Consider the following 23,037-nt stretch of genomic DNA (forward strand, 5'->3'; position numbering starts at 1 on the left):
CCCCCTGGTAGAAAGGTCAATGCAGCCAGATTACTGTTGCGCCTGAGACAGGAGAACCGAACATTAGTGGATTATGCACTAGAGTTCAGGTCTCTGGCGTCAGAAGTTAAGTGGAATGAACAGGCTTATATGGATGTATTCTTGAACGGGTTATCAGATGTTATCCTTGACGAAATTGCTACTAGGGAGCTACCAGAGAATTTAGAGGACTTAATTTCGTTCATTTCTCGTATTGATGAACGTATAAGAGAAAGACAGAACACTCGAGAGAGGAACCTAAGACCTGCCTTTAAATTAGCACCCGCATTTCTAAGTCCTGAGTCCAATACCTCACTGATTCCTGAACCTATGCAGATAGGCAATACTCATCTCTCAGAAGAGGAGAGACTGTACAGGAGAAGGGAGGGATTGTGTATGTATTGTGGAGTCAGAGGTCATTTACGCCTGAATTGTCCTGTTCGCTCGGGAAACGCCCGCACCTAAGTTTCTCTAGAGGACAGGCCTTGGGTGTTTCTATTTTGTCCTCTACGCATAATTACAAAAATCACAGGCTTTTACTACCAGTTTCTTTAACATGGAAGAAGGAAGTACTTAAGACCGTGGCATTGATAGATTCCGGCGCTGCTGAGAATTTTATCGATCAAGCCTTTGCCACTAAGCACACTATTCCTTCCCAGTTAAGAGAGACCCCCTTGGCCGTTGAGGCCATTGATGGTAGACCACTACTCGAGCCTGTTATTACTCGTGAGACTATATCCATGAGCCTGTCTGTTGGTATCTTACACGAGGAGAGTATATCTCTTATGCTTATTTCGTCCCCTTCCGTTCCCATAGTTCTGGGGTATCCATGGTTAAAGAGACATAACCCTACTATCGATTGGGAGTTAGGGGAGATACTCTCGTGGGGTCAGGGTTGTCAGGAGAGGTGTTTACAGAAGGTATCCCCTTTGGCTGTAATTTACACACCTGACAATACTACCCAGCCTAAAGAGAGACAGATACCTCCTTTGTACATGGACTTAAAGGCAGTATTCGATAAAAAGAACGCTGATACTCTACCTCCACACAGGTCCTTTGATTGTAAAATTAACCTATTACCTGGTACCATGCCTCCTAGGGGCAATGTATACCCTCTATCCACTAAAGAGAATGCTGTTTTAGAGGAGTATATTCAGGAGAATTTAGACAAGGGATTTATCAGGAGATCCTCATCTCCTGCCGGGGCTGGGTTCTTTTTTGTTAAGAAGAAGGATGGGTCACTCAGACCTTGTATCGATTATCGAGGGTTGAATAAAATAACCATCAGGAATGCCTATCCTATCCCCTTGATTACAGAACTCTTTGATCGGTTAAAGGGCTCTAAGATTTTCACCAAGTTGGACCTCAGAGGGGCGTACAACTTGGTGAGAATTCAGCAAGGCCATGAGTGGAAGACAGCGTTTAATACCCGCTATGGTCATTATGAGTATACGGTCATGCCTTTTGGTCTCTGTAACGCACCTGCAGTTTTCCAAGATTTGATTAACGAAGTTCTTAGGGAATTTCAACATGATTGTGTTATTGTCTACCTGGATGACATACTCATACACTCTAAAGAGATTGAGACCCACCATCGACAAGTCAGACAGGTATTACACAAACTTTTACAACATGGTTTGTACTGTAAACTTGAGAAATGCAGTTTTGACCAGACCCAGATAGACTTTCTTGGATACGTGATTTCTGGGGAGGGCTTTAAGATGGATCCTGACAAACTCCAGTCTATTTTAGATTGGCCATTGCCTCAGGGACTCAAAGCTATTCAGAGATTTATTGGCTTCTCTAATTATTATAGACGCTTCATTAAGGGCTACTCGTCTATTATTGCGCCCATCACCAATATGACCAAACAAGGGGCGGATACTAAGACATGGTCTACTGATGCTCTAGCTGCTTTCAAGAGTCTCAAAGAACTTTTTGCTTCTGCTCCAATACTAGTCCATCCGGATACGACCTTACCGTTCCTGCTCGAGGTCGATGCCTCTGAGACAGGAGTTGGGGCGGTTCTGTCACAAAGATTGGGGGTAGATAAACCATTGCACCCATGTGGTTTTTTTTTCTAGGAAACTTTCGGGCCCTGAGAGCAGATATGACATCGGCGACAGAGAACTCTTAGCAGTCATTAAAGCCTTAAAGGAATGGAGACATTTATTAGAGGGAACCTTACACCCTATTACTATCCTGACGGACCACAAGAACTTGTCCTACATTGGGGAGGCTAAGCGCCTGTCCTCTAGGCAGGCTCGTTGGTCCTTATTCCTGACTCACTTCAACTATGTGCTGACTTATAGACCTGGTTCAAAAAATTCTAAAGCCGATGCCTTATCTCGCCAGTATGAACCTTCTACTGTACCTGAGCCGGTTCTTTCCTCTATAGTTCCGAAATGCAATATTGTTGCTAATACGAATCTCAGGATTCATTCTCCGTTACTGGCCGAGATCGTTAAGCTACAACATTTAGCACCTAGACAGACTCCTGTGGGTCGACATTTCGTTCCTCCTGCTCTTCAACTGGAACTGTTGCAGTGTTTCCATAACAGCAAGATGGCGGGACATCCTGGTATTCGCAAGACTTTTGCGTTGATCTCTAAGGATTTCTGGTGGCCTGCTTTACGTAGGGATACTAAAGATTTCATCGCTGCATGTGAGGTTTGTACTAAGACCAAACAACCTCATACGCTTCCTTGTGGATTCCTACACCCCTTAGAAGTTCCAGAGAAGCCGTGGTCCTGCTTGGCCATGGACTTTATTGTCGATCTACCTATCTCTAAAAAACAGACTGTTATCCTCACCGTGGTTGACAGATTCACTAAGATGGCACACTTCATTCCTCTGCCTAAACTTCCATCTTCTCCCGAATTGGCCGAGATATTCGCTAGAGAGATTTTTCGCCTACATGGGATTCCCTCTCAAATTGTGTCTGACAGAGGTTCCCAATTTATTTCCCGTTTTTGGAGGTCCTTCTGTTCGCAACTTGGTATCAAATTGAACTTTTCTTCTGCCTATCACCCTCAGTCTAATGGAGCTGCTGAACGTACCAACCAGAAAATTGAACAATATTTGCGATGTTTTGTTTCCGAACACCAGGATGATTGGGTCGGTTTGATTCCTTGGGCAGAGTTTGCGCACAACAATCTCGTTTGCGATTCTACTCATTCAAGCCCCTTCTTCATGAATTATGGCTTTCACCCGTCTATTCTTCCTTCGGCTTCTCCTTCCCAGGGGGTGCCGTCGGTTGATGTTCATGTTGCTAATCTGAGGAAGTTGTGGGATCAAACTCGGCAAATCCTTACGCACAATTCTATGCTGGTTAAGAAACATGCTGATAAACGTAGAAGGGCGGCTCCGCTCTTTGTTCCGGGTGATAGGGTATGGTTGAGCACGAGGAACATCCGTTTAAAGGTGCCCTCCATGAAGTTCGCTCCCCGTTATATTGGACCTTACAGGGTGTTGTCTCGTATCAATCCAGTTGCGTATCGTCTAGCTCTTCCTGATACCTTACGCATCCCTAACTCGTTTCATGTGTCGTTGCTGAAACCTCTTATTTGTAACAGGTTCTCCTCCACAATAGCCCCTCCTTGTCCTGTTCAGGTGGAGGGTCAGGAGGAGTATGAGGTTAACTCTATTATTGATTCTCGTATCTCCCGGGGGAAAGTACAATATCTGGTCGATTGGAAGGGATACGGTCCTGAGGAGAGGAGTTGGGTACCTCAGGAGGATGTTCATGCTCCCCGTCTCCGCAGGGCGTATCACTCTCGCTTTCCATCTCGTCCCGGTTCTTTCCGCCCGGTGGGCGTATCTGAGGGGGGGGGTACTGTCAGGGTACCTGAAGTCTCTACCTCCGAGAGAGGTAGAGACTTAGACGTTCAGCCGTCCGGACGCCATGTTTCCTCTGTTCCTCGCGGTCGACCCGGTCACACAAACGCCGGCCGCGAGGGAGTCTCTTCCTTTTGTAGCATGGTGCCCGGAGGCCGACGTCATCACGCCAATCCGGAACGACCTGTCACTCAGTCCGAGACAGACTAATCAGGTTTCGTCGGAGGCGTGTCTATCCTCTCTAGACAGGGTATTTAAACATACTTCGCCCTGTTGCTCATTGCCCTGTCGTGGTTCTAGCCTGTCTAGTCACACAGTGCTCTGGTGTTTCTCAGTTATCCTTTTGGTTTCGACCCGGCTTGTTTCCTTACTCTGTTTACCTCCGTTATCCTTGACCCGGCTTGTTCCTCGCTTACCTGTCTTCTCGTTCCCTCGACCTCGGCTTGTCTCTGACCATTCTCTATACTCTCTGTACGTTAGCCCGGCCATTCTAAGGACCGGTATACGTACCCTGTACCTGTTTGTACTCTGCGTGTTGGATCCCTGTCCCGATCCTGACAGCGCCTTACTGTGCTCACTGAAACCTCAGTATGTTTTACCACCAAGTCTTGCTGTGGGTCTTTTACAGTCACTTGAGGGTTTTTCACAACTTGTCTTTCCAGAAATCTGGTGGCAGCCATTAATCTCTTCCCTTTTTTTCCCCATCAGGGGCAGTGTAACCACTGACCCTTCAACTTTGAACTTGAGAACTGTGTGTGACGAAACCAATCTTGCCACATTGTATTGGAGGAGCCTGGTTGCCCGCCTGCTGCCTCTGGACTATGGACCGGGGCAGCTAAAGGGTTAATTTTACTGTGCAGAAGGATTTATTTCTCCCTTTCTGCACAGCAGTTCGGTAGATTCCATCTACCGAACAAACAGCCGTTCACCAACATCCCCAGAGCCGTGGGAAGCCGGCCGGCGTTGTTAATTGGCCACCCAGAAGCTGGAGTGTGCTGCCAATTTACCTCCCTGAAGCTGCGGTTAACCGCAGCTTAATTGCTTGTTAACTGTGTGGCCGCTGTTACACTTTGCGGCCGCTAGGTGGCGGTGTTCTGGAGCTCCCCGGGCAGCCAGCGCTTTTCTGCCCGGCTTTCATGCACCAAAATCGGACACTTTTACGTGCAGGTACCGCTGAACCTCCAGCCCCTGGTTCTCATTCGTATGGATTTGGTGAATGCAGGGAAATTCGGTAGTTTGTTTTATGTGAACTGTAGTAACCCAGATAGCCTGCCATGGAGCCTGTTCGTATAATTAAAGACTTTGGCTCCATGGCAATTAAAATGTATTTGTGTGATCTGGGTGCCATTCTCCTAATAATGTGCACCCAGACCTGAGCTATCTGGGGATATGTTACATGTCTGTGTTTTGTGTATAAAATGTGTCTGTATGTATTTTAAAGTGATAGTCTGTTTCTGTGTCACCATGTGCATAATGGAGTCTGGCCTTTGTCCTAGGAGATAATTGAATTACTTCATTAATTATCTCCAGGGCAGAGAGGAGGAAACCAAGATGCATGGTGGGAAAGTATTGTGGCTGTGTGTACGAAAATGATACGTCTGTCTGCTGTTTCAGTCTTCCATCTGGTCCCCTAGGGGAGTGTCCACCAGGTGGGAGACCTGCATAAATACAGGGGCAGGTAGCCCTGAATAAACAGACCACTGCTTGACCCTCAACACGGAGCCTTGTCTCGTTCTTGGGGGGATTCACTGTATGCTGATAGGGACTGACTGCCAGGAGTGTAAGCCGCTTGGGAGCTTTTCCTGTTCGTCTGCTTGCAGCAATTCGTGAGGTTCCAGTTCGGGAGTTTGGAGTGCTACCTTATTCCCTTGTATTCAGTTCGGGAGTTTGATGTATTCACCTATATCCAATTCGTGAGTTTTGGTGCTTTTACAGTAGCTGTGCCTTTTTGTGAAAAGGGGATTATCGCCTAAACGGATTTTTACCCTTTTCTGCTGAAACGGTCCGTAACACTATGTTTCTAACGGTGTCTCTAGGAACATTCAGTGCCTTCGCTATCTTTTTGTATTCTGTTCCTTGTTTGTGAACAAGAGATCTCTTCTCTTAACTTTGTGGACCATTCTTTTGACTTAGCCATATTACTAACATTCAAATAAACATGACACTTAACATACCCCTAGCCAGTTCAGGTATTCAAAGTGTTGCAGCCAGGGCTGGACTGACCCACCAGGATACAGGGAAATTTCCCGGTGGGCCTTCAGCACCTGAGGTTGGGCAGACAGCTGCGTGAGCTGGTGGCCGCAGGGGAGCTGTGCTGGCGGTCGTGGGGGAGTTGTGCTGTCTCTGCTCAGCTCCCCCGCCGGCCCCGGTCTCATTAAGTAGGCGGGGGAGCAGAGCAGAGACAGCACAGCTCCCCCTGCAGCCACCAGCAGAGCTCCTCCTGAGGACGCCAGCACACCCAGCTGTCGGTCCTGCACGACCCCCTGGCCGGTCGCCCACAGGTAGCAATAATGTGTGTCAGTCTGTCAGTGTGAGTGTATGTGTGTGTGTGTCTGTCTGTCATGGTGCGTGTGCCTGTCTGTGTCATGGTGTGTGTGTCTGTCAAGGTGTATGTATGCCTGTCATGGTATAGGTGTGTGTGCGTGTGTGTCTGTCATGGTATATGTGTGTGTCTGTGTGTGTTTAAAAAAAGTGTTTTTACTCACCCTTTTTCCCCCCCACGCTGTGCAGGTCTCCCCTCGACTGACCCTGCCTCTATGCTTTCTATGCTCTATGCTTTGCCATCGGATTGGCTGCAAAACGCTACACCAATCAGCATCTCCTCATAGAGATGCATTGAATCAATTTATCTCTATGGGGAATGTTTAGCACCACAGGAAGCGCCTCTAGTGACCGTCTGAGTGACTGTCACTAGGAAGCAATGTAAACACTGCCTTTTCTCTGAAAAGTCAGTGTTTACATTGAAAAGCCTGCATGGACACGCTATAGACACCAGAACCACTACATTAAGCTGTGTGTGTGCGCCTGCTAGTGAGTGAGCTTGCTTGTGTGTGTGTGTGTGTGTGTGTGTGTGTGTGCCTGCTAGTGAGTGCGCTTGTGTTTTTATGTCAATGACCTTATGTATATCAGTGAGATTGTTTGTCTATGAGGCTGTGTATCAATGAGATTGTGTCAGTGAGATTGTCTGTATCTGCATGTGAGAATGCTTACTGTATAATTAAATGCTTTACTCTGAAATGACCGATATTTTATATGAGAAAATGCAATATATATTTGAGATAGATATATATTACTCAATCGTCTGGGGTGGGGTGGTATTTGAGATATATATATATATATTACTCAATCGTCTGGGGTGGCCTTACATATTAAATGCGACAAGATATGGCGCAATGACTTATGAGGCTGGCATAGATTTTTTTTTTCCAGGGTTGCTTTGTATCCCCAGTCCGGCCCTGGTTCCCTGGTTCCAGCTCACACACACACACACACACTCACACTCACACTGACAGCCCTTGATTAGTTACATCAGGTGTGCTTGAGAAAACTCGTTTTGCATATTTGTGCTGTTGTGAGGGATTCGATTCAGGGGGTTGAATAATTTTGGGACTGGAGAAGTCATTATAAGTTGCATTTTCAGTTGAATTTGGGGAAACCACTTGAAGCATTTGTTGTGTTGACCTGAACGTCTGTAAATTGTGACAATAAACCCGATTTTTTTATGTGGGTTGAATTATTTTTATTACAACTGTATATATGTACCAGTCCTGCATCCTATGTGCATTAATCGGTAGAAGCTGGGTAGATAGTGCAGTTAGTTAAAGTCACAACTACAGTTCAACCTCAGCAACACAGCTTAAAGTCCTAGAGGAAGCAGCTTTCATACTTCCATAGCTGATAGTTTAGTAATATTATGCTAAATAATGTTACATTTACTAATTATCTGCTCATTGATTTAGAAGATCTGATCTTTGATTTGAGTTGTATTGTGTCCTCTTGGGGATGAAATAGCTGTATGAGAAAATTGGATTATTATTATTACAACCTCCTGACATTAATCCACTCATTTCACCTCTTCTTCTCTGTGTGAGAGGTCTCCACTCATTGACAAACATGACATCACTTCAATCAGTGTTGATCTCATTCAGCTGGTTCATTGCTCAGTCGACAGTATGCAGTGCAGCCTGGCAGTTCAGCTCATTCATGTTCCAATGTAATAGAGTGCCATCCATTAGCTGCCTCATTCATCCATCAACTCGCCTATCCATCCATCCAACCATCAACCCACCCATCCATCCATCAACCCGCCCATCCATCTGTGACGGACCGCTGGCACTCCGACCGAGTACCTCCGCCAATCGATGCTCCTAGCGCTTGCTGAGGACTCTGAGCACTTCAACCAACACCATCAGCACTGCGGACCCCACTTCCAGCGATGCAGCTGTGCCAGGGTCTCGCCGTCTCTCACCCACCATGGATCCACGACCAAGATCCAGCTCCCAGTGGGTGAACCTCTCCTAAATCCAAAAAGTGTAGCAGGAACAAATCAAGCTCTTACAAGAGCTTACTCTGGGGAGTAAGTGATTATAGCAATCCCCAGAGTGTAGGTATCCCTTCCCCCAAGCATGAGCCAAGGCTTCAAGAAAGGTTCAAGTAGGTCTGGTTTATTTAGGGCTACCGGCCTGGTGTTTATGCAAGTGTCCACCAGGTGGACACTCCCCTAGGGAACCTGATGTAACAATGGGACACATATTGGATATTAGCCAATCACAGACAATACAAACAAAACACTCCCACCGTGACATCACAATCCTCCCTCTCTATCCTGGAGACAATTGGGAAGTAATCGAATTATCTCCCAGGACAGAGGCAAGACTCCATTAACCACATGGTTGCAAAAATACATAAAATTACACAATGTTACAATTACTACATAAACTATATACATGCAACATATCCCCAGATAGCTTAGATCTGAGCGCACATTACCAAATGGCGCTCAGATCACCTACATACAGTTCAATCACCATGGAGCCAAAGTCTTTTCCATAGTCTTTCGTTACACGAATAGGCTCCATGGCATAGCACTACTCACATACTGAAAGTCCTGAATGCCCCGGCAGAAATACACAAATAAACCTTTCTGCAGGAGAAAATACAGCTATCAGCACAGGGGCCATAGTCGGAAGGCAGGAGGCTAGCCAGTAGTCCCCTCCAGGCACAAGTGGCGAAGGGCACTTCGTCACACCATCTATCCATCAACCCATTTACACACCAATCAATACGACCATCCATTCATCCACCCACCCTCCCATCCATCCACTTATCAACCCACCATCCATTTACCCGCCCACCCATCAAACCAACCATCCAAAAAAAACTTCAATCCACCCACCCACCCTCCCATCCATCCGTCCATCCAACCATCAACCCACCTGTGACAAACTGCCTTTTGTCACTGGCTTTTTATGTGACCAACTGCCCTTTACCACTGGCTTTTGGAGGAGCCTGATTGCCAGCCTCCTGCCTTATGACTATGGCCCTGGGGTGTATGGCCCTTTAAAAACATTAGATGGGCATATTGAGACTTTTGGGAACAATGACCTTTTAAGACTATGTCCCCAGACTGTGAAAATACATTGTCCGTGCCTTTTGCCTATATGGTTCGGTAAATGGGGCTTACCGAACAAAATATCGAACAGGCAGACAACACAACAGTGGAGTGTGCTGCCAAATGTGTTTTGCCGTCGAACTCATGGAACTGAAAACGGCTACACGATGGCCCGAACACAGCTGAACCTTACCTTCTTTTCCACTTCGACAGAAATCGAAGTGCGTTCAGCGATTCGAACGCCACGTTATAATGGGCTTTTGGCACGAACGGCGCCGTTCGTGCATTCGAATGGGACTTAGTAGTTTTTTCTATGTGAAATAGACTGACCGCACAGCCCAAATCTATGGAACTGTTTTGGGCAGGAAATCCTGCGTGCGGTCGGTCAAAGGAGGCTTCCACAAAACTTTAACCCTAGGGCAAATTTATTCTGTTTGTGGGATCTAAGCGCTGTTCGCCTATATCGGGCGCTCAGATCCGCGCTATCTGGGTATAGGTTAAATGTGGGGGTTCTGTTTAGTATAATAGGAATTATGTATTTTTACTGTTAGTGTAAACTGGAGATATTTTCTGTACCTGGAGATTATTGAGTTTACTACGGATCCTTAAGCCAATAATCTCCAGGATAGAGGGGAGCGATTTTTCTGTGTATGTGGGAGTCTTATTTTGTTAATTAGTGTTCCCATTGGTTTGTGTCCCTTTTGTCCCAGTTTACCACCAGGTCCAGGGGGTGTGCCTCTGGCCTGAAAACTTGTATAAAAGAAAGTATTTTGGTGCTCATTAAACAGATCATCTTGTACCTTCATGAAGTTTCGGCTCATGTTTGGGGGATTGGAGAACTACACTCTGGGGATTGCTATAATCACTATACTCCCTTGGGTATAATCACTAAGCTCTGCTAAGAGCTTGTTCCAGTTTCTGCTCTCTGGAATTCGGAGAGGTCGACCTACTGGAAGCTGGACCCTGGTCTTCGGTCCAGAGTGGGTGGGGACGGCGAGACCACAACCAATCTGTGGCGGTTCGTGGGGTCTGCAGTGGTTATGGTGTCAGGTGGAGTGCTTGGAGCCCTCGGAAAGCACTAGGAGCATCCATCAATGGAAGGTACCCAGTAGGGGTGCCAGACGATCCGTTACACCACCCACCCATCTGTCCATCAACCTATCCACCCACTCATCAACCCGCCAATCCATCTATGTATCCATCCAACCAACCATCAAACCACCCACCCAACTATCAATCCACCCACCCTCCCATCCATCAATCCGCCTATCCATCAACCCATCCACCCAACCATCCATCCAACCTTCAATCCACCCACCCTCCCATTCATCCAACCATCTACATATCAACCAATCCACCCATCCATTAATCTGCATATCCATCAACCCATCCACCCAACCATCCATCCAGCCTTCAATCCACCCACCCAACCATCAACCCACCCATCCATCTACATATAAACCAATCCACCCTCTCATCAACCTACCCATCCATCAATCCACCCACACATCCATCAATCCATCAACCCATCAACCCACCCATTCATCCATCAATCCACCACCCATCCATCCGACCATCCATTTGTCCATCTATTAATCTATCCACCCATTCATTCATCCATTACCCCTTTCCTCCATAGAATTAACCGTTTTCTCCCTCAGATGTCACTAGTAACGGCTGAGGCTGGACAGCTTTTATCAATCAGAAAACACATAAGGCAAAGTAGTCCCTGCGATTTCTTTTGACGGAGTCTATATTTCAGTGAATTTCCGACACGGTTTTTATGAAATTTCATTTTATCTTTATTTGATTTTTTTATTTTATCTTTATGAAATGATTATTTGGGCGGTGGGGGATGACAGAGTCGCTATAATGGGTAACACATATAAGGGGAGCGTTTATTGTGTTTTTATGGGTTTTATTAATGCCCAAATTTCTTAAAATTCTTATTTATTCACATTCCTTACTTCATTTATTCAAATCCAAATCTCAGCGTCAGTTCCTATTAAATAATTTGGTTTATGTAAAGTTTATCCTATATTTGATGACTGCCGTTCGACTCGGTTTGACTCGGTTTTCTGAAATGATTATTTTTACTTTCCAGCTTAGTGTCTGGTTTTGTGATTTGTAGACTTGATTTAATTCTTGGTAAATTAGCTCAGATTATCAGCTGCCTGGCTTTACATACCGCTCACGGAGGACATTATAACATGTCTGTATATGGACCGGGCCGGATATAATCCCTCGACAAGCAGCTTTAACGCACATTGCCTGATTGGTCGACACTAATAAGAGAAGAGCGTGAACGTTGCCATGGAAATCCCGCTGTGTGGGCTTCAAGCCTTTTTTTTTTTTTTTTTTTTTAAGAAATCAATAGTAATGAGATTCAGTGTAATATCACTAAAAATAATCCGGTCAGTCTGCTAATTGCCGCGAGAGATGGGATTTATGGCCAATATCCAGACGTTCTGTGGAGGGTGTCCTATCAGTGGATGATTTAATACTCGTAGTGATTTCTTTAAACACAGCACTGACAGCCCGTTACCTGGGAAAATAGAACCGTTTGCATTCCTTGTGTACCCCACGTATCCCACCAGTCTCCCTTCTCACAGTTTCTTCCACAGCTGCTGCCAGTTTGTGTTAACCTCTGTGTCTCCTCCGTCCATTTCCCCTCGCTTTTAGCTTCGTCGCTAAACTGGGAAAGGTCGGGGATGGCAGGTTTTTAAAGGTTATGAGAGCTGCCAGGCCAACGCTTAGAGTTAGAGAATTGTTTTAAAGGTTTGCTGTTTGTGTCTACGTTTTGCAATTCCCCTGTCAGTTCTCGTTGGAAGATTATTGCACAGAGTTGGGTTACTGGATTTGCAATTTACTTTATTTAGTGAATTAATCAATTCAGAGTTTTTCATCCTAACTCTACCAGTCTCCCTTTTGAGAGAGTTTTCCAATGTTCCACCAATACTCCTTCATTTACCTGTACTATGAGTGATGGGAGTTGTTTGGTTTGCATGGCAGAGAGTGTGTGATGGGAGTTGTGTGCGTTGCTGAGAGTGTGTAATGGGATTTGTGAGCATGGCAGAAAGTGTGTGATGGGAGTTGTGTGCGTGGCGGAGAGTGTGTGATGGGAGTTGTGTGCATGGCAGAGAGTGTGTGATGGGAGTTGTGTGCGTGGCAGAGAGTGTGTGATGGGAGTTGTGTGCGTGGCAGAGAGTGTGTGATGGGAGTTGTGTGCATGGCGGAGAGTGTGTGATGGGAGTTGTGTGCGTTGCTGAGAGTGTGTGATGGGAGTTGTGTGCGTTGCTGAGAGTGTGTAATGGGATTTGTGTGCGTGGCAGAAAGTGTGTGATGGGATTTGTGTGCATGGCTGAGAATGTGTGATGGAATTTGTGTGTGTGGCTGAGCGTGTGTGATGGGAGTTGTGTGCGTGGCAGAGAGTGTGTGATGGGATTTGTGTGCGTGGCTGAGAGTGTGTGATGGGAGTTGTGTTCGTGGCTGAGAGTGTGTGATGGGATTTGTGTGCATGGCTGAGAGTGTGTGATGGAATTTGTGTGCGTGGCTGAGAGTGTGTGATGGGAGTTGTGTTCGTGGCTGAGAGTGTGTGATGGGATTTGTGTGCATGGCTGAGAGTGTGTGATGGGATTTGTGTGCATGGCAGAGAGTGTGTGATGGGATTTGTGTGCATGGCAGAGAGTGTGTGATGGAATTTGTGTGTGTGGCTTAGGTTGTGTGATGGGAGTTGTGTTTGTGGCTGAGAGTGTGTCATGGGAGTTGTGTTTGTGGCTAAGAGTGTGTGATGGGAGTTGTGTGCGTGGCTTAGGTTGTGTGATGGAAGTTGTGTGCATGGCTCTCTGTCTGTCTATCTATCTGTGACGGACCGCCTGGCACCCCGACCGCGTGCCTCCACCAATCGCTGCTTCCTTTTAATCCTTGAGTGCCATAAGCACCGCACACCATAACCACTATAAACCCCACAGCCAGCGTTACAGCTTGGTTGGGGTCTCGCTGTTCTCCACCTACTTTGGACCCAAGACCAGGATCCAGCTTCCAGTGGGTAGACCTCTCCCAATCCAGAGAGTAAAGCAGGATAGCTCTTACAAGAGCAAGTGTTGTAATCCAAGGGAGTATAGTGATTATAGCAATCCCCAGAGTGAATATAGCTGTCCCCTCCACAGATGAGACGAGGCTCTATGTTGAGGGTGAAGAGGAACTGTTTAATGGGAGCCACATGCAGCCTTATATGCAAGTCCCCATGTAAGGGGTTTGCTATAACATATTCCAGGGGCATTCCCCATTGGACCTGTGTGGCGAAACCGACCTCGCCACGTGTCCTTGGAGGGGGCTGCTTGCCCGCCTCTTGCCTTTGGACTATGGCCCTGGGAGATTGGGCCCTTTTACAAAACGTATTCGGCCCTTAAAGAGTGCATGTCACTCATTCTGGCCCTTTAAACACAGTGGGGCCATTCGGTACTTGCCCTGTGTGAGCAGTGATACCCCCAGATAGCTATGCCATGGAGCCTATTCATATAATGAAAGACTATGGGAAAGACTTTGGCTCCATGGCAATTAAACTGTATTTGTGTGGTCTGCGTGCCATTCACCTAATAATGTGCATGCAGACCTGAGCTATCTGGGTATATGTTACATGTCTGTGTTTAATGTATAAAAAGTGACTTTATATATTTTAAAACATAATCCTGTATTTAGGTCCCCACATGTGTGATGGAGTTTTGTCTTTGACCTGGGAGATAATTGGATTACTTCTCCAATTATCTCCAGGGCAGAAGGGAGGAAGCCAGGATGCATTGTGGGGATGTTTTACTTTTACTGTTTGAGACAGATTAAAATACTGCCAGCCAGGGGGAACAAAAGATACTTTTACTAACTTTTGAACCCCTGGTCTGATTCATGCCATTTTTTAATATGTTTTAAAGTTACAGAGTATGTGTGGAAACTGTATTTTTTACTGTATGTAATAATTATGTTAATTGCTTATCTGAGGGGAGGGGATGTGTGGGTTGTACTGTTACTTGATTGGTTGTTTTATGCCTCCCCCTGGGTGTGTCCTGTATGTGCACAACTGTAATAAAAAGCAGGCTGGGTGTTCCAGACCTCAGATTCTGCTTGACCCTCAAACCGATGTGTCGTCTCGTTTTTGGGGGAATTGGATTGTATGCTGACTGCCAGGAGTGTAAGCGGATTGGATGCTTTTCCTGTTCGGCTGATTCCAGGGTTCGTGTGTTTCCAGTTCGGGAGTTTCCAGAATTCGTACAGTTTGCAGTTCGGGAGATTGGTGATTGCAGTAGCTGCTGGTCTATGGAAAGGGGGGATATCGCCTAAACTGGGTTTTATCCTCTTGTAAGTGAAACGGTCCGTTACAACCTGAGAGGGGACTATGACAAAGTACACAACTTAAAGACATTGGCTGTCAAGTCCAGGACACTTCCACACAAAACAGGGTAATCCCTCACCTATGCCTGAGAAATAATTGAGTCAGGAACTGTACTAAACTCAATTAACTCCAGGCACAGAAAACATACATTTTAACAATATCCCGCAAGTACCCCCAAAACATGTGTAAATCCCACAAAAAAGTCACATCCCCCGATAGCCCTGATCTAGGGGACCACCATATCTAAAAATCACCCAGATCAGTTCAGGGGTTCGGGATTTTCATGGAAGTCATAATTTTATCGACCACACACGAGGCTCCTGGCCAAAACTGTTCCATGAAATGGGGCTGGGCGGTCAGTCTCTTTCGGGGGTACAAAATACAGTAAAAGTACTGAATGTAGCAGTTCGTGGGTACAGTCAGTCTTTGTCTCTCGGGAGCTTTCTCCCACCGAACGCCTTTCAATTTCCACACGTTTTACTGAACTTCGATGGAAGTGGAAGTACTGTCGCTGTTTGCGCCGTTGAGTGTCCAATTTGAGTTCCATGCACTCGACGACCAAACACCGCGGCTAAAGATGGCCGCCGCAATGTGATCAGCAATACGGATGACGACCACCCAGCTGATCACCAATTTAGTTGCGGTTAAGAATAAGTCAATGGGGTTAATGAGCTGCACACTCCACTTACAGGTGGTCCAACTGTTCAGGAGTTGATTCGGTAACCAAACAGAATAAGTACAATCCGTTCGGCACATCTAATGTACCGAACCTGGTGATTGAAGAGGCACGAACAGAGCCTTTTAACAGTCCTGAACCAGGAGCCATAGTCCTGAGGTTGGAGGCTGGCCAGTAGGCCCCTCCAAGAACCTGTGACGAGGTTCAGTATAGATAGATACGAGGTTCAGTATCTATCTATCTATCTATCTATCTAGATAGAGTGCAGAGAGTAGCTGTAAATGTAAAGTGTCCTGAGTTCACTTCTATTTAATCTGTTTCTAAATGATCTTGTAGCTAGCATTATTATTATTATTATATTTATATAGCGCCAACAAATTCCGTTGTGCTGTACAAGGGGTGGACTAACAAACATGTCATTGTAACCAGATAAGTTTGACGCACAGGAACATGACTTTACTTCCGTACAGTGGGATTTGGATGAGATTCACTGTAGATATGTGCAACATCTTGTCATTTGGGATGAATAATTAATTTATTCCAATTTGTACAAATACAAATAGGGATGAGTAGGGGATAAGGAAAAGGATTCAAGAATAATTCTAGACAATGGATTAGGCAACAGTGTGCAGCCAGCAGTTACAAAGGCTAGTAAGATACCGCCGTGCAATAAGAGGGTAAGGTATACATTCAGGTAATGAAACTATTGGGGTTAATTTACTAAATAACATATTTTAGGGGGAGCCACACTCCTGTGTACGATTAAAGTTTAATTCACAGAGCAAGAGATAATAACTTCTAAAGAAAACACACTGTACTGTGAGATCATATAGAAAATGAAACCAGAATTAAGCGGTGAAATTGCAGTGGCATGATCTATATACCCAAACTGCTTCAATAAACTAAAGTTGTTTTGGTGCTTTTGGACAATACATCAGACAAGAGGTCATCCTTTGAGGTCCAAGTGCCATTTTGGAGTTAAGATAGATTTTGTTTTCTACTTGTTTGACAGCTGGAATTATCTTTTGTTCGGTTTCTTTCTTTTGGATCAACAGCAGAACCAGATAAGCGGCTGATAAGATAAATTTTTTCAGCCGTTACCACTTATTATCTGCTGGACCTGCACAGCAAAAGGTTCAATAATTATTGTCCGTTACTTTTATAAAATCTGCCGTATTGATGGCCGGAATACTTGTTAGCTGTAAATCAGCGCTTTTACGTGTTACATTGCTGTAAAATACAAGTAACAGTTCAGGGTCAGGATCGTCCTGGTCTATGGCAGTAATTCCCAATCCATTTCCCAAGGAAAGTTTTATAAATATTTTGAAATAATTATATTTAAGGACACGGACACAGTATGAAAACGCATTAGACCGTGGCGTTAAAATGATTCATATTTGAGTTCAGCGGGCGCAATGTGTTTCTATTGTAGTATTTCAGATGCACATTGTTCGGGGTCAGTAAATCCTGATTCATCGTATAGTCCATAATGGAGAGATTTGGCGTCTGACCTGCAGGAACATTTAGCTATGTATAGCAGGAGGTTTGTAATATTTATATGGATTGATATTCTTTATAGCTATTACAGATTGTCATTCCAGGTTCTGGACACTTTACATCTAGCATATACTTAGCTACACACTGAGAGACATTGGTTTGATCCAAAATGTCGAGCCTTGGCCCAATAGCTGCATATTGACAGCTTTATAGAATTCACTGCAACTGGTATAGGGGTTATGGTTACCAAGTACTATAATAGCAACTGGTATTGGTTACATTGTATCCTAATGGGCAGTTGGGATGGGTTATACTGTACCCTAATGGGCAGTTCATATGGGTTATACTGTACCCTAATGGGCAGTTCGTATGGGTTATACTGTACCCTAATGGGCAGTTTGTATGGGTTACAATGTACCCTAACAGGTAGTTGGTATGGGTTTACTGTATACTAATGGGCAGTTGGTATGGGTGACATTGTACCCTACTGGATAGTTGGTATGGGTTATACTGTACCCTAATGGGCAGTTCATATGGGTTATACTGTACCCTAATGGGCAGTTTGTATGGGTTACAATGTACCCTAACAGGTAGTTGGTATGGGTTTACTGTATACTAATGGGCAGTTGGTATGGGTGACATTGTACCCTACTGGATAGTTGGTATGGGTTATACTGTACCCTAATGGGCAGTTGGTATGGGTTATCCTGATGAGCAGTTGGTATGGGTTACATTGTGCGCTAATGGGCAGTTGATATGGTTTATGATGTACCTTATTGGACATTTGGTATGGGTTATACTGTACCCTGATGAGCAGTTGGTATGGGTTATACTGTACCCTACTGGGCAGTTGGTATGGGTTATACTGTACCCTGATGAGCAGTTGGTATGGGTTATACTGTACCCTACTGGGCAGTTGGTATGGGTTATACTGTACCCTGATGAGCAGTTGGTATGGGTTATACTGTACCCTAATGGGCAGTTGGTATGGGTTATCCTGATGAGCAGTTGGTATGGGTTACATTGTGCGCTAATGGGCAGTTGATATGGTTTATGATGTACCTTACTGGACATTTGGTATGGGTTATACTGTACCCTGATGAGCAGTTGGTATGGGTTATACTGTACCCTACTTGGCAGTTGGTATGGGTTATACTGTACCCTACTTGGCAGTTGGTATGGGCTATACTGTACCCTGATGAGCAGTTGGTATGGGTTATACTGTACCCTACTTGGCAGTTGGTATGGGTTATACTGTACCCTGATGAGCAGTTGGTATGGGTTATACTGTACCCTACTGGGCAGTTGGTATGGGTTATACTGTACCCTGATGAGCAGTTGGTATGGGTTATACTGTACCCTACTGGGCAGTTGGTATGGGTTATACTGTACCCTGATGAGCAGTTGGTATGGGTTATACTATTTCCTAATGGGCAATTTATATGGTTTATGATGTGCCCTACTGGGCAGTTGGTATGGGTTATACTGTACCCTACTGGATAGTTGGTATGGGTTATACTGTACCCTAATGGGCAGTTGGTATGGGTTATCCTGATGAGCAGTTGGTATGGGTTACATTGTGCGCTAATGGGCAGTTGATATGGTTTATGATGTACCTTACTGGACATTTGGTATGGGTTATACTGTACCCTGATGAGCAGTTGGTATGGGTTATACTGTACCCTACTGGGCAGTTGGTATGGGTTATACTGTACCCTGATGAGCAGTTGGTATGGGTTATACTATTTCCTAATGGGCAATTGATATGGTTTATGATGTGCCCTACTGGGCAGTTGGTATGGGTGACATTGTACCCTACTGGATAGTTGGTATGGGTTATACTGTACCCTAATGGGCAGTTGGTATGGGTTATCCTGATGAGCAGTTGGTATGGGTTACATTGTGCGCTAATGGGCAGTTGATATGGTTTATGATGTACCTTACTGGACATTTGGTATGGGTTATACTGTACCCTGATGAGCAGTTGGTATGGGTTATACTGTACCCTACTGGGCAGTTGGTATGGGTTATACTGTACCCTGATGAGCAGTTGGTATGGGTTATACTGTACCCTACTGGGCAGTTGGTATGGGTTATACTGTACCCTGATGAGCAGTTGGTATGGGTTATACTGTACCCTAATGGGCAGTTGGTATGGGTTATCCTGATGAGCAGTTGGTATGGGTTACATTGTGCGCTAATGGGCAGTTGATATGGTTTATGATGTACCTTACTGGACATTTGGTATGGGTTATACTGTACCCTGATGAGCAGTTGGTATGGGTTATACTGTACCCTACTTGGCAGTTGGTATGGGTTATACTGTACCCTACTTGGCAGTTGGTATGGGTTATACTGTACCCTACTTGGCAGTTGGTATGGGTTATCCTGATGAGCAGTTGGTATGGGTTACATTGTGCGCTAATGGGCAGTTGATATGGTTTATGATGTACCTTACTGGACATTTGGTATGGGTTATACTGTACCCTGATGAGCAGTTGGTATGGGTTATACTGTACCCTACTGGGCAGTTGGTGTGGGTTATACTGTACCCTGATGAGCAGTTGGTATGGGTTATACTGTACCCTGATGAGCAGTTGGTATGGGTTATACTGTACCCTACTGGGCAGTTGGTATGGGTTATACTGTAGCCTGATGAGCAGTTGGTATGGGTTATACTGTACCCTAATGGGCAGTTGGTATGGGTTATCCTGATGAGCAGTTGGTATGGGTTACATTGTGCGCTAATGGGCAGTTGATATGGTTTATGATGTACCTTACTGGACATTTGGTATGGGTTATACTGTACCCTGATGAGCAGTTGGTATGGGTTATACTGTACCCGACTTGGCAGTTGGTATGGGTTATACTGTACCCTACTTGGCAGTTGGTATGGGTTATACTGTACCCTACTTGGCAGTTGGTATGGGTTATCCTGATGAGCAGTTGGTATGGGTTACATTGTGCGCTAATGGGCAGTTGATATGGTTTATGATGTACCTTACTGGACATTTGGTATGGGTTATACTGTACCCTGATGAGCAGTTGGTATGGGTTATACTGTACCCGACTGGGCAGTTGGTATGGGTTATACTGTACCCTGATGAGCAGTTGGTATGGGTTATACTGTACCCTGATGAGCAGTTGGTATGGGTTATACTGTACCCTGATGAGCAGTTGGTATGGGTTATACTGTACCCTGATGAGCAGTTGGTATGGGTTATACTGTACCCTACTGGGCAGTTGGTATGGGTTATACTGTACCCTGATGAGCAGTTGGTATGGGTTATACTATTTCCTAATGGGCAATTGATATGGTTTATGATGTGCCCTACTGGGCAGTTGGTATGGGTTATACTGTTTTTGTTTTAGGCAGTGGTGTGTCCCTTTAAGAGCCAAGATTTGAGAAAACTGTATCAGAATAGGAGAGAACGTTGTAAAACAAGTGTCTAAGTGAAATCGTCACCAATACATGCAGGAAATGGAATGAGATGTTTTATAAATCACAGAACATGTATAAATGTGCAACTCTTGGCATTACAATAAAATGATTTCAGAATATAAGATTCATTAAGGTCAAACAGAGAAACATATCCTGGTGTCTAATCCTATAGCGCATGTTATTTCAAGCATGAAACACAGTCAGTAATAGGAAAAACATAAAAAATATAATAAAATGTATTTTGTATAAACTGTCGGTAAACTCGCTGGACATAGCTTAACGATTGAATCTGAATAAATACACGTGTAAGTAGTTTCATTCTTCTCTGCTATCCAGTGAATCTCAATAAGTGAATACTGCTCGGGGTGAGAGGTCACGGGATGCAGCCCATCTCCCCAGTAACCGTTACCAAGGACGGAAGCTTTTATCACTTTTTATATAACTGCAAATTGCAGAGAAACCACTTTTTGTTCTTTTCTTTTCTGATTCAAAGTGTTGAGTTTAGTCCTGTGGTCCTGGGGGAGAATTCTCAGATTTAACCCCTGCAGTCACCCTGTCGCTGTATACACCGTATACCCTGCTGACATTTACTGCGGAGAACTCGTTAGAAGAATTGAGTGTTATTGAATGGTCAGTAAGGGTACAGGCTGCACTGCGCGTTACAGTTTAGCAGTTTTACTGTCACTGTATCCCTGTCAGTCATTGATATTAGCTCCACCCTTTCATCTTTCCCCTTTTATTACAAACACCCAAAACAACGCTGTATTAGCTGCCAATTTTTATTACGTCACCATAATTCCCCTTTTTTGCTACTTTTCCTGCCTTCTTCTTTACCTTCCTTATATTCTATCAATATCTCAGCGGTCTCTTGTTCCCTTTCTCTTTATCCTCTCCTTCTCCTTCCTTTTATTTTATAAGATAACAAAACGTAACTTGCCAAACCATGAGCCAGTCTAAACACTGCTTTCTCTCCTCCTTTATTTTATCCTTTTTTTTTTTCTATTTTTATTCCCCTTTTTATTATTTTAATATTAACCTTTTTATCTCCTTTTTAATGCTTTTCTTTCACCTTCCTTATGGCAATGTCCAAAAGTAAGGCTGAGCCAGTTAGCCCACTTATTATTAATAGCCAACAACAATTCTCTCCTCCTGCCTATAACTTTTCTTTCTCCTATTTTACAAGTGCTCTGCTCCGCTTCTGCCTGTCCCTGCTTTCATGCATCAGCTCCCACTCCGCCCCTTCCTCTTCCCAGGTGTTACACTCGCTCGCGTTGGCACATTATCGCGCACATGTACGGGTTCTCTTGTTCACACCCATTGACACACAGCATTCACACCCACTGACACACGGCGTTCACACCCACTGACACACGGCGTTCACACCCACTGACACACGGCGTTCACACCCACTGACACACGGCGTTCACACCCACTGACACACGGCGTTCACACCCACTGACACACGGCGTTCACACCCACTGACACACGGCGTTCACACCCACTGACACACGGCGTTCACACCCACTGACACACGGCGTTCACACCCACTGACACACGGCGTTCACACCCACTGACACACGGCGTTCACACCCACTGACACACAGCATTCACACCCACTGACACACAGCATTCACACTCACTGACACACAGCATTCACACCCACTGACACACAGCATTCACATCCACTGACACACAGCATTCACACCCACTGACACACAGCATTCACACCCACTGACACACAGCATTCACACCCACTGACACACAGCATTCACACCTACTGACACACAGCATTCACACCTACTGACACACAGCATTCACACATCATTCACACCCAGTAGCGTATACACACTCCATGGGGCCCCAGGACGAAACTGCTCAGTGGGGCCCCCCTTGCCTCTCTCCCCTTCCCTCACCTCTCTCTCCCGATCCGTGGGCCCCCCCGACACATACATAGACACAAACACATACACACAGACATACACCCCCCCGACAGACACATACATACATATAGACACACACAGACACATACATACATACACATACTGAGACACTCACATACAGAGGCACATTCAGAGACACAGATACATACAGACACATACAGAGATTCAGACACACATACAGAGACACAGACACACACACACAAAACAAAGACACACATACATACACATACATACATACATACAGAGACACATACACATACACAAAATTCTTCCCACCTTTTGTTACTTTCCCTGGGTTCCAGTGGGGCTCAGCCTGATGGGAGTCAGAGTTCCCACTCTGACTCCCTCTTCCTTCCTACTTCCTCCCGCGCGGGCTGATAGCTGGGAAGAGTGACCGAGGAGTCACTTCCTCCCAGCAGTGATGTCATCACAGGGGGCCCAGTCGCGCTGTTAAAGCGCCCAGCGCCGACCGGGTCCCCTGACAATCCCTGTCCATCGGGTGGCCCTGACAGCATGGGCCACCGGATGGACCCTTTAACATGCGGCCCTGGCAGTTTACCTCGCAGGCCGGGGCTGCAAAATGACACACAGTATTCACATCCATTGACACAGAGCATTCACACCCACTGA

At 45.4% G+C, this 23,037-nt stretch overlaps 1 protein-coding gene across 1 annotated transcript in view; it reads left to right on the plus strand.

The window, feature by feature from the left end:
* The window catches only part of GAREM2 (GRB2 associated regulator of MAPK1 subtype 2), a 205,002-nt gene that overhangs the window by 69,826 nt on the left and 112,139 nt on the right, over positions 1-23,037 (plus strand). The window lies entirely within an intron of this gene.

This window comes from Pelobates fuscus, chromosome 2 (assembly GCF_036172605.1).
Source record: "Pelobates fuscus isolate aPelFus1 chromosome 2, aPelFus1.pri, whole genome shotgun sequence".
In the NCBI taxonomy this organism is placed as follows: domain Eukaryota; kingdom Metazoa; phylum Chordata; class Amphibia; order Anura; family Pelobatidae; genus Pelobates; species Pelobates fuscus.